Source organism: Chanodichthys erythropterus, chromosome 16, assembly GCF_024489055.1.
Source record: "Chanodichthys erythropterus isolate Z2021 chromosome 16, ASM2448905v1, whole genome shotgun sequence".
Taxonomy (NCBI): domain Eukaryota; kingdom Metazoa; phylum Chordata; class Actinopteri; order Cypriniformes; family Xenocyprididae; genus Chanodichthys; species Chanodichthys erythropterus.
In genome coordinates, this window is record NC_090236.1 from 20,531,411 (window position 1) to 20,548,630 (window position 17,220).

The 17,220-nt window shown below is 40.1% G+C and overlaps 1 protein-coding gene across 1 annotated transcript in view; it reads right to left on the reverse strand.

Moving 5' to 3' along the window:
- slc35a3b (solute carrier family 35 member A3b) overlaps positions 1-14,570 on the reverse strand; it is a 33,250-nt gene extending 18,680 nt beyond the window's left edge. Inside the window, exon 1 of the mRNA XM_067363006.1 lies at positions 14,382-14,570. The gene's annotated coding sequence lies outside the window, so the exon portion shown is untranslated. The remainder of the gene's footprint in view (positions 1-14,381) is intronic.
- Positions 14,571-17,220: the final 2,650 nt, after the last annotated feature.

Genomic DNA, 17,220 nt, shown 5'->3' on the forward strand with positions numbered 1-17,220 from the left:
AAAACAACATATAAACAACATACTTTCAAGCTTCAAAAGGTAACAAAATACAATTTATTTTATTCTTCTGTAACTGTCACTCTAATATCAGAGGAGTTTTATACTATCGCGACAGGTAGAGATCCTTCCGTGTTAGATATAGATAAAGATCTGAATATGTAAGAATGATTGGCGAAACAGTCATGCATTTAAGGGTTAATGATTTACAGTTTGACTATTATTTAAACATGCTGCTTTGGAATTATATTCACTGTAAAAAAAAAAAGAAAAAAAAAGATATATCTGAAATTAAGTTTCATTTTATTCAATAGGGGGTTAAAAAAGTCAATTTTCAATTATTCAAAATTTAATTTATTAACATTATAAAAATGTGGTCATGAGTTTCACAAACAAAAACAGTAGTCAGGCTGAATGAAAATTTAAACCACTCTCTGTCGGTAGGTGGCGCTTATGGAGCAGCAGAAATAGAGCTGTTTCCCCGGTAACCTCTGTAAACTCAGTTTTGTATTATTTATGCACATTTAAGATAATCAGTTTGACAGAATTTTCTACTTCAGTGTGCCATAAGAAGTCAAACTATATCATTATCATGGCATTTGTTATGAAAAATAGCAACCTACACATAGCCTATACTAGAAACAACAGAACATGTCACAGGTGTAATATAAATCTAGTGAAAATATATTCCCTTAATAGATTATAGATTGTACCAAAATGTACCAAAATTACTAGGCTATATTAAAACGATATAAATTCTAGTAAGGGTGGGTCATGAAGAGTTTAAAAAGCTCCCTAAGAAATGTTGGCGCAAGATGATGTTTGTCCTCTTTTCAGTCTTTTGTTCATTTTGTTCATCAGTCTAGATCACGTTTGACTTTCTCTATAGCGCATACTTTATAACACTTTAGTTTAACGCTCAATAAAATTCAAATGGATCGCACATTTTATCATCAGTGTCGGAATGGAAATCTTATCAAACTTTTGGAGCGTGATAAGATTCAGAGAGTAGCCTCGTATGTTTATGATTTCCGCACCACTAATGCATTATAAACAAGGCTTCAGTTGCGCTGATGGTATTTTCAGTTCGTACGGGAACTTGGAAAACGCATGATGTAGGCTATTTAATTAATTAATAGTCTTATTTACTCACCACAATATTTCTCACGCCATGTCTGCTGGAGTGAGAGAAATGCGCTTAATCCACGGCTCAAAACACCGGAGTTCTCTCACTGCAGCGCGAACACGCACTGTGATATGAGGCGACGTACTGGACAAAAGCGAAGCGAACGGCGCGAGCGAGCGATCTTGCGCGAGAGAGACCGAGTGTGCGGGCGAGGGAGACCGAGTGTGCGCGCGAGCGAGCGAACTTGCGCGAGAGAGACCGAGTGTGCGCGCGAGCGAGCGAACTTGCGCGAGAGAGACCGAGTGAGCGCGCGAGAGAGACCGAGCGTGTCCGAGAGCGAGCGAACCTGCGCGAGAGAGACCGAGCGTGTCCGAGAGCGAGCGAACCTGCGCGAGAGAGACCGAGCGTGTGCGAGAGCGAGCGAACTTGCGCGAGAGAAACCGAGTGAGCGCGCGAGAGAGACCGAGCGTGTCCGAGAGCGAGCGAACCTGCGCGAGAGAGACCGAGTGTGCGCGCGAGCGAGGGAACTTGCGCGAGAGAGACCGAGTGTGTCCGAGAGCGAGCGAACTTGCGCGAGAGAAACCGAGTGAGCGCGCGAGAGAGACCGAGCGTGTCCGAGAGCGAGCGAACCTGCGCGAGAGAGACCGAGCGTGTCCGAGAGCGAGCGAACCTGCGCGAGAGAGACCGAGCGTGTCCGAGAGCGAGCGAACTTGCGCGAGAGAAACCGAGTGAGCGCGCGAGAGAGACCGAGCGTGTCCGAGAGCGAGCGAACCTGCGCGAGAGAGACCGAGCGTGTCCGAGAGCGAGCGAACTTGCGCGAGAGAAACCGAGTGAGCGCGCGAGAGAGACCGAGCGTGTCCGAGAGCGAGCGAACCTGCGCGAGAGAGACCGAGCGTGTCCGAGAGCGAGCGAACCTGCACGAGAGAGACCGAGTGTGCGGGCGAGGGAGACCGAGTGTGCGCTCGAGCGAGCGAACTTGCGCGAGAGAGACCGAGTGTGCGCGCGAGCGAGCGAACTTGCGCGAGAGAAACCGAGTGTGTCCGAGAGCAAGCGAACTTGCGCGAGAGAAACCGATTGAGCGCGCGAGAGAGACCGAGCGTGTCCGAGAGCGAGCAAACCTGCGCGAGAGAGACCGAGCGTGTCCGAGAGCGAGCGAACCTGCGCGAGAGAGACCGAGCGTGTCTTGAGAGCGAGCGAACCTGCGTGAGAGAGACCGAGCGTGTCTGAGAGCGAGCGAACCTGCGCGCGCGAGAGAGAGAGAGAGATGATTTACATTTACATTGTAGGCTGTTTCTGATTTAGTAAAATCAGAGTCATGTACATTTGTAGACTTTGTGAGATGTGCAAATTTACATATGCATGTTACCTGCACAGCGAAACATCCAGTGTTAAATTAACACTACCAGTGTTTATATAATCTGGTTGGATCCACTGGCAATGTTAATTAAACACTAACAGTGTTCATTTAACACTGGAGGTTTTGCTGTGTGTAGCATACAGCATAGCTTCCAGACACACACTCAATTACTTAATTATTCACTCCTCTCAACTTCTGTTTACATGCTCGGTTTCTCTCGCGCAAGTTCGCTCGCTCTCGGACACACTCGGTCTCTCTCGCGCAAGTTCGCTCGCTCGCGCGCACACTCGGTCTCTCTCGCACGCACACTCGGTCTCTCTCGCGCAAGTTCGCTCGCTCGCGGCGTTCGCCTCGCTTTTGTCCAGTACGGCGCCTCATACTGTGAAGCCTGGTTTTTAGCCAACTATGAGCGGGAAAAAGGTATGACAGAAGTGCTCATGCACCAATTACATCAAAGAAACACGAGTTTACACAACAGCATTGGACACACAGTTAAAGGGGAAGCTAACAGGACAATATTTTATGGACTTTCGAAGCAAAAAACAAGTGGGTATACGCAAATACTGATCCTTAGAAGTTGTAATACGCAAACAGCCCTGAGCAAAAAGTAAGCGTATGGCGTGCGCGTGCATATCGCCCCGACTACACCACTGATCTCTATGCAAAGTTGACAAAACATGCTCAGGGCAAAGTAGACAGGTAGTGTCATTAAAAAAACCAGATAGACCAGAATCTTTGGGGGGTATTGCCCCCAGTCAAATTCCAAAAGTCATATTTTGTGATAGAAGCAAAACATAGTGTCTGTTCAAATTGGTTCAAGTCGGTTCAAGTCAAGCCATGTCAAGCCACGTTTCTGTTCCTGTTCACGTTTGTATGTTGGATTATTTTCATTAAACTGCACTTGGGTTCTCACTATGCTCGCCTCCAGTGGACTCCATGTTCAGTGTTAGGGAGTAACTACATGTAGCGGCGCTACTAGTTTAACTCAATTTTTCAGTAGCTTGTATTTAGTTCAGCTACTTTTAAAACAGTGTAGCTTTTCCAGTAGTTAACTACATTTTCCAGCAAGTAGCGGTGTAGCGCGACCAAAAGCTACATTCCGTTTTGCATTCTGCGATGCATTGAAGCAGCACAGCGTCTTCAGATCACGAACTAAAACCGTGCATTACCGCCATCTATTGTTATATCACACATCTTGCGGCTTTATCAGTTCAGCAGTTCATCGAGAAGAGATCGTCAGGGCCCGGTTTTTCAAAAGTTATCCACTAGGATTTTGGATAACGGATTGGATCAAATCTTGAAAATGTGTTTTTCAAAAGAAAAAACGGATTACATAATCGGATTAGATCACGTAATCCAATCTTGGTTTTGATCCGGATCAAACCTTTAGTTTGGGTTTTTCAGAACTTTTTTGTAGGATTTGGATCACTTTGATCCAAAAAAACAGGATTATCCTGATCCCAACAGGGGGTAGGATTTCAAGGTGGATTCCAGGAGGAAAATGTAGTAAAACTTTAAAACTAGTCAAAAAATACAACATTTTTATCATGTAATATACATACACATTTTTATTTTGCTCTTGATTAGTTTAACTGTTAAAGTAATAAATTAAATGCAGACATATTTAGCCTTTCGGTAACCTACTCTAAAGTAAAAAGAAATTTTGGTGCCATAAAACAATCCCTAAACAGCTGTAAATATCCAACAAAAATATATTTAATTCAAAACCCATATTCTTTCTATCAACATGTCCCTTTAGGGCCTCCGTAGAGCACTGGAAATCCAGATTTGGTGATCTTGAAAAGTTCCTATCTGGATCAGATTGATCCGATCCGATGTTGCTTTAAAAAACTGGTTCCAAAAGTAAGCTGGATTACGTGATCCCGGATCGCAAAAAAAATTATTACTAAATCCGGATCAATTTTATCTGGATTAAACCTTTTGAAAAACCGGGCCCTGATGATTATGTAAAGGGCAGGAGTGGGTTCACACTGCACAAATCGGTAAAGGTTGCCCTTAATTTATAAACAAATGATTAAAACGCTGTCTGTGTCGAAGACTTCAAGCACATACAGGTGAATAATATAATTTTTAAATTGATTGTCCTGCTTTATTGCAGTCTATATCAAATGTATGTATGCAAACTATTTAATTACAGTGGTATCCAATTTAAGTTCCGGTCCAGTTCCAGAATCAAATCATTGAGGGTGCTTCTGAAATAAATGAGGGTGCTTTAGTAAAGTGCAGATGTAATGTGTAAACAACGGCTCCACCATAATAAGAATAGCAATGTATAGTGAGACATTTAATATTTTAAGTCATTTTACAAATAATTGGAATAGAATTTAAAAAATATTGATACAAAAATTCTAATATTTTTCTAGTCTGCATTTACATTGCTTATTATTATTCTTATTATTGCATATTTTTGTCCCGTGTTATGGTAGCAATTTTGAGCATTAATCCTGCATTTATATGTAGAAATCACTTCTGAAACTGCAGAGTGCAATTGGTCGTCGGTCCTCTCATAGCATGAAAAACAAAACTTTATTAAAATTCTGAATGTATTATAAATAAAGCGTGCAAAGAGAGTCAGTGTGAGATAAAGGCTACATTTGAGTATTGTATCTTTTGATATAGTTTACAAAATAAAACAGTACGCTTTGAAATCATAATTGTAGTGCATTGCTTTGTTTTAAACCCCAAGCATCTTACTTAAACATTCTTCATAACAGTTATCCAGTTATGTGTAATAAGCTATGTCATATAAAAAAAAAATTTTTTTTAAAGTAGTTTCAATGTAGCTAGCTACTTTTTGATAATAACTTGTAGTGTAGCTAACTACTTTTTTAAAAGGGTAGCTTGACTGTAATTTAACTACTTTAATTTATGTGCTTGTAGCTTGTCAAACTACAGTTTCAGAGTAGCTTCCCCAACACTGTCCATGTTACAGAATACACAACCCAAATATGAACCCAGCAGTTCCTCACCTCTTGAGCCTTCGACAAGGTAAACTATCCATTGAGGATTATGTTCAATATTTTTGTGACGTGTGCTGTCAAGTAGACTTCAATGATGTGGTACTAAAAGACATTTTTCGACGCCCCACGGCCCAGGTCCTCCCATGCCCCACAGCCCAGGTCCTCCCACGCCCCACAGCCCAGGTTCTCCCACGCCCCACGGCCTCCCACGCCCCACAGCCCAGGTCCTCCCACACCCCACGGCCCAGATCCTCCCATGCCCACAGCCCAGGTCCTCCCACACCCCACGGCCCAGATCCTCCCACGCCCCACAGCACAGGTCCTCCCACGCTCCATGGCCCAGGCCCGTCTCTGCCATGCCCAGGTCCGCCGACTCCCCTGCACGGGCCTGGCCCACCATCCCTCCACCAAGACCACCCTCCTGGACTGTAGTTTTTTTTGTTTCATGTTGGGCATCAGGAGCCACCCTTAGAGGGGGGGAAATATGTTTTGTGTTCATGTTTTTGATTTCATGTCTTTTATTTTGTAGTATGTTTAATGTTGCTTGGTTGTGTCATGTTTCCCTTGCTCCTCATGTTCTCTATGTGTCATGTTCTTATTGGTTGGTTATAGTCTTGTGGTTCTCTGTTTTGTTTTGTCATTGGTTCTCTTGTTCCTTGTGTCACTTCCCCATTGGTTGTCATAGTCATGTGTTCTCATAGTTCTTGTATTTATAGCCATTGTCTTCTCCATGTTCCTTTGTCATGTATTGTCAATGTAACCTGCTGTTGGTGAGTCATTAAGTCAAGTCGGTTCAAGTCGGTTCAAGTCAAGCCATGTCAAGCCACGTTTCTGTTCCTGTTCATGTCCATGTTTGTATTTTGGATTATTCTCATTAAACTGCACTTGGGTTCTCACTACGCTCACCTCCAGTGGACTCCATGTTACAGATTTATCTGTTTCATAAATTATACATCTCTATGCAAAATTGACAAAACATGCTCAGGGCAAAGTAGACATGGTAATGTCATTAAAAAAACAAACAGATAGACCAGAATTTTTTTTGAGTTATCGTCCACAGTCAAATTCCAAAACTTATATTTTGCGATAGAAGCACAACATAGTGTCAATGTGACTACAGCTGCATGTTGTCACAAAACTAAACATGGGTTAGACCAATTCATTTTTTTTAATAATGACTGAAAATCTCCAATAGCTTTTTTGTAGGCAGGACTTTAAGGTAAATACTTTAACAGAAATTACTTTTAACCCTATAAAGCCTACTGGATCATTCTGGGTCATAAAAATTTAGATTTGATCATTTCTTTTCTGGTGAAAGAAATACTTGAATGAAGAAGAAAGCCAAAATATAATGGGGCAGTTTCCCGGACAGAGATTAAGCTTAGTCCTAGAATAAAATGACCCTTTAAACCAGATTAACAAAAATCTGCTTTCTCTGTCATGGTTTAAAATAGTCCTAGACTTAGTCTAGTCCAGAGTTTAATAAGCTGATTTGATTTATCCGTTTCACAAATTATACATCTCTATGCAAAGTAGACATGGTAGCGTCATTAAAAAACCCAGATAGACCAGATTTTTTATTTTTTTTTTGGTTATCGTCCACAGTCAAATTCCAAAGTCATATTTTGCAGTAGAAGCACAACATAGTGTGAATGTGACTACCGCTGCATGTTGTCACAAAACTAAACATGGGTTAGACTAATTCATTTTTTTCAATAATGACTGAAAATCTCCAATAGCTTTTTGTAGGCAGGACTTTAAGGTAAATACTTTAACAGAAATTACTTTTAACCCTATAAAGCCTACTGGATCATTCTGGGTCATAAAAATTTAGATTTGATCATTTCTTTTCTGGTGAAAGAAATACTTGAATGAAGAAGAAAGCCAAAATATAATGGGGCAGTTTTTCCGGACAGAGATTAAGCTTAGTCCTAGAATAAAATGACCCTTTAAACCAGATTAACAGAAATCTGCTTTCTCTGTCATGGTTTAAAATAGTCCTAGACTTAGTCTAGTCTAGAGTTTAATAAGATGATTTCCTGGAGGAAGGCTGGAGCTACTCCAGGACTAAATTGAGGCTTAAATTAAACCTACCAGGATTCAGATTTTTTTTTTTTTCCTGAAAAAAGACAAATATAAATATTCATGTGGATGAATATTTACTGAGTAATCCACTATTTTGTAGAGCAGTCAAAATGACAATTTTCAACTGAGATATGGAGCCAAATTACAGGGGGGTAAAAATGAATTTAGCAACATGTCATCATTGTCATTATTTTATTTTTACACAGAGATTGGTAGGTCCATTAGTAAAATCCGATGACTTTAGCCATCTTTGTTGCATTATATGACAATGGTGACAGTTCCATTGAAAAAAGCAGTTTTCAAGTCCCCCAACCCCCAAAGATTGCATACCTGTAACTCTGGTTTCCCGAACAGGATTTAAATTAAGCCAGGAGTAGGCCTTAATCCAGAATAGTTAATCATGGTTTAAAAAATGGCTTTCTGAAATACAGATTAAGTACAGATTACTAAAACCTGGACTATGGAGTCCTGAATTAAAATAAACCAGATTAATTTACAACCAACTATGCTAATCTGAATTAGCATGAGAGAGGTTGCCTATAAAACATGGAATGAACCAAGAAAAGCTTAAAATTGTATGGAACTGAGAAGAAAATCCAAGCAAAAAAAAAAAACCACTGCAGCAAAAAAACTTGCATAAAAAAAAAATTAAAAAACACAGACATTTGGAGCAAACAAGTTATGAAGTCAAATATCGAGCTTCCGCCAGACCGCCTTTCATATTCAAGTTATAAAGAAAGTGTAACTGACGCAATGCCCGTTCACACTTTTTCCGTAAGTTAAATAGGGAAGGCATTGGATGTAGCATAGGCTTTGTGGACTGCAAGAGTTTTACACTTTCTTCGTACGTTGAATACGGAAGGCGGTCTGGCGGAAGCTCGATATTTGACTTCATAACTTGTTTAAATATGGATATTTTTTTACACAAACGCATCGTTTCGCTTCAGAAGGCCTTTATTAACCCCCGGATCCGTGTGGAGCACATATTTGTGACTGATGGATGTGCATGGAAGCATTTTCTTCAGCTCATATAGTGACACCCATTCACTGGGTCTAGCTAGCCTCTGTGTTGTTTGACAACACTTCGAACGTCAACAGGAAGTTACTCCACCCAGGATCGCCTATGGTGCGTTCACACCAGACGCGAATGAAGCATTAAAGGTGCCCTAGAACTTTTTTTTAAAAGATGTAATAGAAGTCTAAGGTGTCCCCTGAATGTGTCTGTGAAGTTTCAGCTCAAAATACCCCATAGATTTTTTTTATTCATTTTTTTAACTGCCTATTTTGGGGCATCATTATAAATGAGCCGATTCAGGGTGTGTGGCCCTTTAAATCTCGTGCTCCATTCCCCAAGAGCTCGCGCTTGCCTTAAACAACATAAAAAAGTTCAAACAGCTAATATAACCCTCAAAATGGATCTTTACAAAGTGTTCGTCATGCAGCATGTCTAATCGCATAAGTATGGTATTTATTTGGATGTTTACATTTGATTCTGAATGAGTTTGATAGTGCTCCGTGGCTAACGGCTAATGCTACACTGTTGGAGAGATTTATAAAGAATGAAGTTGTGTTTATGCATTATACAGACTGCAAGTGTTTAAAAATGAAAATAGCGACGGCTCTTCTCCATGAATACAGTAATAAACGATGGTAACTTTAACCACATTTAACAGTACATTAGCAACATGCTAACGAAACATTTAGAAAGACAGTTTACAAATATCACTAAAAATATCATGATATCATGGATCATGTCAGTTATTATTGCTCCATCTGCCATTTTTCGCTATTGTCCTTGCTTGCTTACCTAGTCTGATGATTCAGCTGTGCACATCCAGACATGTAATCCCTTTCATAATGTTGGGAACATGGGCTGGCATATGCAAATATTGGGGGCGTACACCCCGACTGTTACGTAACAGTTGGTGTTATGTTGAAATTCGCCTGTTCTTTGGAGGTCTTTTAAACAAATGAGATTTATATAAGAAGGAGGAAACAATTGAGACTCACTGTATGTCATTTCCATGTACTGAACTCTTGTTATTTAACTATGCTGAGGTAAATTCAATTTTTGAATCTAGGGCACCGTTAAGTGCGAGTGATTTACAAGTCAATGCAAAGATGCGAATAGACATCCTGCGGCGCTAATTGAGTGTTTCGGGCGTTTGACGCACGTAACACGCATGTTGAAAAATCTGAACTTTGGCGAAAATTTGCTAACCAATCAGGAGCTTGCTCTAGAAGTGACGTGACACAGCGAGCTGAGGCAGAAATCCGAGACAACATGGAAGGTACTAAAAACATATTTAAAACAGTTCATGCGAGTTCAGTAGTTCTACCTTAATATTATAAAGTGACGAGTATTTTGTAAATTAAGCACGATCTGCTTTGACATCACAATCATGTTGCATTGTGGTCTATGGGTCTGCCTGAAGTGTACATGTTGAGTAGACATGCCCCTTTGGTCAAAATCAAGGGGTCAGTCAAGGGTCTGTCCGAATAAGCTTCCCTCGCCAGTCGCCACCTTGATGAAGTTGAACGCACTTCAAAATGGCGACAGGGATTCCACCGAGGGTAAGTGCTTAGGGAAGTTTGTGAGTGTAAGTGTAAAAGTGAAGTTAAACACAGCCCCAGATTCCAATCAAGAGTAATAGCTTTTTTAGTACATTTTTTGCTGTCCTGTCGTGGACGTGAATCAAATTGTCTTTTTTCTGTAACTATAGACAATCAGACTCCAGAGAATCTTCCAGCACTGGTTTGGTTCCGATCAGGAAAATATCCAAAAAATTTCACAAAAATGTGCATTTGTTTGTTTTGAGCCAAAACTAATGCCTGCAACAGACTGTGCGATTTTAGCAGTCCTAAAAGATCATGAAGCAAAAGAGGCTAGGGAACAGAGGCCAACTTGTTAAGCCAGTTTTGTAAGTGGAGCTTGAGGTAAGTAGTTTTAGAGCCATGTCACATTGATCAATATGCCGTTTATGTTGCATTTTTATTGGCTAGTCAGTAAACGTAGGTCGTAGCTGTCAGATGATCATGCTAAATTTCTTGACACTGTCAGAAAATTATTAGTGGCCTATCTTTGGTCATGACAATGGCTGTCTTTGAACTTCTCTCACTTAATGAAGTAGGACAACCATTTAGGAGCCTCGAAAACAGAAATCACCATGATTGGTCATATTTTGTCTGGGATGGCCCAAATTGGTGCAATGTGCACCAGGCATAACGGTTTAGGAGTTATAGGCGGTACGATTTTTTACTTCGGATCGCTGTAGCGCCACCGTCAGGCCGACTGGGGCGAGCCTCGGTGAAGTTGTAGACGGGGTGGCTCCTACCATCCCTCAAAGTTTAAAGTCTCTACGGCCACCCTGCATTTTTAGGGCAGAAAGGTGATCTTTGAAAATCCTAACAATTACAATAGGGTTTCAGCTCTACGTGCTTAAACCCCTAAAAATGTTAAAGGACTGCTGAAGTGTTTTGGAATGCGCAGCATTATTCAATGTGTTGACGTAATTTCAACTGAAACAGGAAGACAGGGCGATATATCTAACAGCTCCACCCCCTTTTTTAAAAACAGCATTTCTTTTTGTATCACAGCTCGGCCCAAGCCATTAAACTCAGTAAAACCTCTGTTTCCTTTTACAGTTTTTCTCCATTGGTTTGGCCCATTTCTTGAAATTACATTCTCAAAACAACATGGACAAAACTCCAAACCACTTGGCAATTGTTCACCACAGAATTGATTTTCTCATTCATTTCATCAAATTGCAAATGTCTAAGTACATGTCTCAATGTCTCAGTACATCTTTGCAAATGATTAAGTACAGGTAGCCTACATTTAGCACAATTTCCAAGTGAATAGATCTTGTTGATCTAAACTGATTGTTGTTTCTCAGTCTAATGGTTGTTCGCTCCAAAACGTGTCAACGTCATTACATTGTATAAGTCATCACATTGTATAAGTCATCACATGCACAATAGTCTGTTCAATTGTCAAAATTAGTCAAGAACATAATACCATGAATACCATATATGAATCCTTGGAACATTTATTACAGCAATTGACAGACAGGTGAAACTAGAACTTGACTAACGAAGGAGGAGTTTCACACATCTCAGATGACCCTGAAAATGAGAGAGCATAAGCTACCACAATATGTCATTGTATGCGACAATGTGAATTTCCACCTTGGCCCGCTCATCAGGGCCTGGTTCACTACTCATCCAAGGATGGTCATGGTGTTCCTACCACCTTACTCTCCTTTCCTCAATCCTACTAAGGAGTTTTTTTCTCTGCTTGCAGGTTGAGAGTGTATGAGCATCGGGCTCAAGATCAGAGGTCCCTGCTCCATGCAATGCAATATTACAGGAGATCATTGTAGACATGCACTGTGTATAAAACTGAAAAAAAGAAATAGGATTTTAGGGTAAGAGTAGCCTCCAAGGTTTGACATCACACATTGCACTCATACTACCAAGGAAATTGTAACCATTATCATTCACACACATAAAGTAACTTCCATACATCAGAGTAAAAAGAAAATGTATACGGCATAATATACTGTAATATAAACACACAAACAAAAAACAATGAAAATTATATGCAGCCTACAGTGCTGTAAATAAAGCTGGAGTTTCACAACTAACAGTTCTTCACTGGTCGCTGTCCTCACCCCCACTCTCCTGGACATCGTCCTCACCCTCCTGGCCATCCACACGCTGCTGTCTGTCTGGCCACAGATTCTCGTCCACATCACAGCGTATATACTCCATTGCACTGCAACGAGGGAAGAAACGGTGTGCATGTCGCAACCATCCCCTACAATGATCTCCTGTAATATCCTCACATGCAGTGTCCATTGCTTGGAGCAGGGACCTCTGATCTTGAGCCCGATGCTCATACACTCTCCACATCCAAGAAGAGAAAAACTCCTCAACGGGATTGAGAGTAAGGTGGTAGGAATACCATAACCATCCTTGGATGAGTAGTGTACCAGGTGAGCGGGCCATGGTGGAAATTCACATTGTCCCATACAATGACATATTGTGGTAGGTGAGGCCCTACGAGACCTCTCTCATTTTCAGGGTTCAAATCAAAATGAAGGCGGTCCAAGAAGATGAGAAGCTTCTGTGCATTGTATGGGCCAAGTCTGGGGATGTGAGTGACCACGCCATTCTCAGATATGGCAGCACATATAGTTATATTGCCCCCTCGCCTCCTTCGTTAGTCAAATTCTAGTTTCACCTGACTGTCAATTGCTGTAATAAATTTATCAAATGTTCCAAGGATTCATATATGGTATTCATGGTATTATGTTCTTGACTAATTTTGACAATTGAAAAGACTATTGTGCATGTGATGACTTATACAATGAAATGATGCTGACACGTTTTGGAGCGAATGACCATTAGACTGAGAAACAATAATCAGTTTAGATCAACAAGATCTATTCACTTGGAAATTGTGCTAAATGTAGGCTACCTGTACTTAATCATTTGCAAAGATGTACTGAGACATTGAGACATGTACTTAGACATTTGCAATTTGATGAAATGATGAGAAATTCAATTCTGTGGTGAACAATTGCCAAGTGGTTTGGAGATTTGTCCATGTTGTTTTGAGAATGTAATTTCTGTTTCAAGAAATGAGCCAAACCAATGGAGAAAAACTGTAATGCATGAATAGCATTCGGACGTCATGACGTCAAGGCCGAAGTTTTGGATTGAACATTTAAAGGGTTGAAGTGTGAACCTTTAGCGGGGTCCGAGGAGGGCATGCTCCCTTGTGAGAATATATGTCTTTTGTGGTATCATCCACCACACATGCAAATAGGGTGTATTAAGCACCTGGAACCTCTACTTCTAAGAATTATCTACTTCAAAGTGCCATGGGAAGTCAAATTAACTTCAGTTAAAGTCCCCTGAAATCAAAATTTAAGGTTTTTTAGCTTTAAAGTATGAAAATGTTAGCCTTAATGTTATGAATAAGCTGGTGTGTTCCAAAACAATGACAAAATTCACATTTAGGAGATATAAGCATTCAAAACTTACAGTCTCTCACTTCCGCTAAAATGGATCACGGATTTTCATGACATGACATCACATCGCACTTCAGCTTCTCATCAAATCTTCTGTCCAATCATCCAATCTTCTGGAAATTCACATTGTCCCATACAATGACCCATTACAGTTTTAATGTATTATGCTGGCTAGACAAAAACAGTACGGTAACCATTGTCAATGAAGGACTGGGCTAAGACTGAAAGGTGGGCATGAGGGATATTTCAATGGTCCTCTGCCATAGTGACAAAACATCTTAACATTTTGACTTGCAGTAGTTACACAATGCCAAAGGGACAAAGCATTTTGGGGGCACTGACTGTTTAAATGAGAAGGAAATTTAGTTTTGACACATGAGTGAACTGTTTTGGGAGAGATATGAGCTTTTGCAGGTGAACCATGGTGTTGTGCCGAACCATCCACATTATTTTGACAAAAGCACCAAGTGTGTTGAGAATGTCCGGTCTGTTTCAAGAAATGAGCAACTGAGAAGGATCTTTGCCATTTCTGTGGCACTGACTATTTATTTGGTAAAGGAATTTAGTTTTTAAAGATGAGTGAACAGTTTTGGGAGAGATATTAGCTTTTGCAAGTGAGCTATAGTGTTTTAGACTGTTTTGCCAAATGATCTTAAGAGTTTTGAGAATGTAATTTCTGTTTCAAAAAATGAGCCAAACCAATTTAGAAAAACTGTAATATGGTTCCGCTCACGTAGTTGCATTTTAAAATAATCAGACAATTAAAGGGGTGTAAAGATGTTTAGCTTGTACTATACCTGGACTTGACTCACTCACACGAGCAGCTTCGATGTGTTGCGCTGAGTGACCGTTGAGTCCACGAGACACAGCAGTGCACAGTCCACGAGAACGCAGCCCTGAATGCTGCATCTGATTCATTCGACGTTAAAACGATTTCTTCCTTAACCGCACTTTCAGTCAAAGTGAAACTACGTTTGACACTCATGTTTCTGTCGTGATCGTGTTTCCCTAAAACTTTGGTGAAATAAAGATGGGAATTTGCTTACAGTGACATCTACCGATAGGCTATTTGTGTGTTCTCTTGTATGCAACTTTTTTTTTTTTTCTGGAACAAAAATTATATTTTCATTATGACAGTTATATGTCTTAGATCAGTGGTTCTCAAACCTGTCCTGGAGTACCACCAGCCCTGCACATTGATCTCCCTCGTCTATCACACATGATACTCATGAGATATAGAAAGACATAAGGCTACAAGATGTGCAGGGATGGTGGTACTCCAGGACAGGTTTGAGAACCACTGCCTTAGATGTTCAGGACAATACTAAATAAAAATAACATGCAATTTCATGATCCTTCTCATTTTGTTAAAATGATTAACATTTTTGCAGATTCTGCAAGGGGTATGTAAACTTTTGAGCTCAACTATACATTTTGCAATGATATGAAAGTTTCGTTCTATTTTTAAAAATATCAAGTTTTGTTACTGTCCCAATTTCCTTTAATGTGTTAGATAAAATGGGACATCATATTAAAGAGATAGTTCACCCAAAAAGGAAAATAATGTTATTTATTACTCACCCTCATGCCGTTCCACACCCGTAAGACCTTCGTTAATCTTCGGAATGCAAATTAAGATATTTTTGATGAAATCCAATGGCTCAGTGAGGCCTGCATAGCCAGCAATGACATTTCCTCTCTCAAGACCCATAAGGTACTAAAAACATATTTAAATCAGTTCAGTGGTTCAATATTTAATGTTATAAAGCGAAAAGAATATTTTTGAGCATTATGAATCTTTTGTGTCGAATCATGATTCAGATCGCGAGTCAAACTGCTGAAATCACGTGACTTTGGAGCTCCGAAGCGCTGATTCGACACAAAAGATTCATAATGCTCTGAAGCTTCATGAAGCGGTGTTGTGAAATTGGCCATCACTATACTATACTATAAGTCGTTTTTTTTTTTTTTTTTTTTTGGCGCACCAAAAGTATTCTTGTCGCTTTATAATAAATTCTGGTAATCCACCTTTGAAAAAAAGAGTGGAAGGTACTGTGAGTGGATGTAGTCATGCCTCTGGCAGAAAACCATTTTTGTCAGTCATCTAGAAGGAACTAGCAAACATGTTAAAACTTCTTTTGCAGAGATGTGCAAAAATAGACTTTTGTATATGCAAAAATTAATGCAATTAAATGGTTTTCTGAAAACAAAAACAAAGCAGGTTATTACTGATTGCAAAACGTTTTAAAAAAGGAACACAGAGCTTTGCATGAAACATCATCATCGCCATCATCATCATCATCAACAAAAACACAATCTGCTAGTGTGTACGATTTTAGTATTTTTTTACATTTTGAAAAATTTCTATTAAAAAAGGATTTGAGCAATATCCTGCCCAAACAATTGTATTATCTAAGCACAAACTACATGAAAATGTACCATTTGCACTGTCCCAATTTACCTTAAAACGGCTGTGGAATAAAAATGGGCTCTTATCGTTTTTGAATCATTAAAAAAAAATTAAAAAATAAACCATAGTGGGAGATGCAACATTTATTTAGAACTTTAATAGTGCAGTAGAATAGATTTATTTGTATTTAATACACAGTTTACCAAAAAAGTGTCCCAATTTTGACTTTACCCAGTAATTTGGTAATACTTTTAATACTTTAATACTTTCAATAATAGTAATACTTTTTGTTTAAAGAGGGAAGGAAGATGCATTTTGTCAAACATTAAAGGTGCTCTATGTGAGTTTTTTACTGGATTAAAGCATAAAAATACCATAATATGTTTGCATGCTGAGTTCACATACTCGTTTCTCTGAAAACCATTGCTACAGCCAGTTATTTTACTTTGAAATTTGCGTTCCGTGTCGGAATTTCAGTTTTTGTTTTCGTCTGTGTAAGACCGCACGTTGCTAATTTGCCCAATAGTATTTCGCCACTCCGGGTTGCCAGTCAGCGGAAAACACATGCAGCGAATTGCAGCCATGGAAGCCAGCGAACAAACTGTGTCAGAGATTGCAGCTTCTACATGACCTAAAAAGTCTCAGCATCCATCAAAAAATCTCTATGAACGGGAGCATATTAAAACGCCATATCAACTCTTCATAAATCAATAAATCAACTAATTATCTTACAGTGTGTAAGTCTCCTTGCCTTCCAATGTCAATTGAGCTCGCTCCTGTTTCATTTTTGGGTGAACTAACCCTCATGTGGCAACTCCAATCACAGTTACAGCTCAGTAATTGACCAAAGCTACCTCTCTGGTAAATTCCAACTGCTGTTTCCAGTTCACACTCTACCAACATGTGATGTGGCCACTGAAGATGTGTGAAAGGCTGTGGCAAGGCTGGATGCCATTTCCAACAGCTTTATCTGCAAATGGCTTACAGGCTGCCATGAGGCTCAGGAAGTTGGCAGAATGCAATGAAAGAGCAAGGGCGATGGCAAACAAGAGGCCCCAGAGCCTTAAGGGGTCAGCCTGTCCAATTTGTAAGAGCAGTGTCCCTCACAAGGCATCAATGGCCAGTGGCAGGGACTGGTCATTACGAGCTGGACAGGTGGCTGTAGTTCCCCGCTTCTATCATGCAAACCACATTGATACTGGACCTTGTGTTTTGGTCCGGGATGA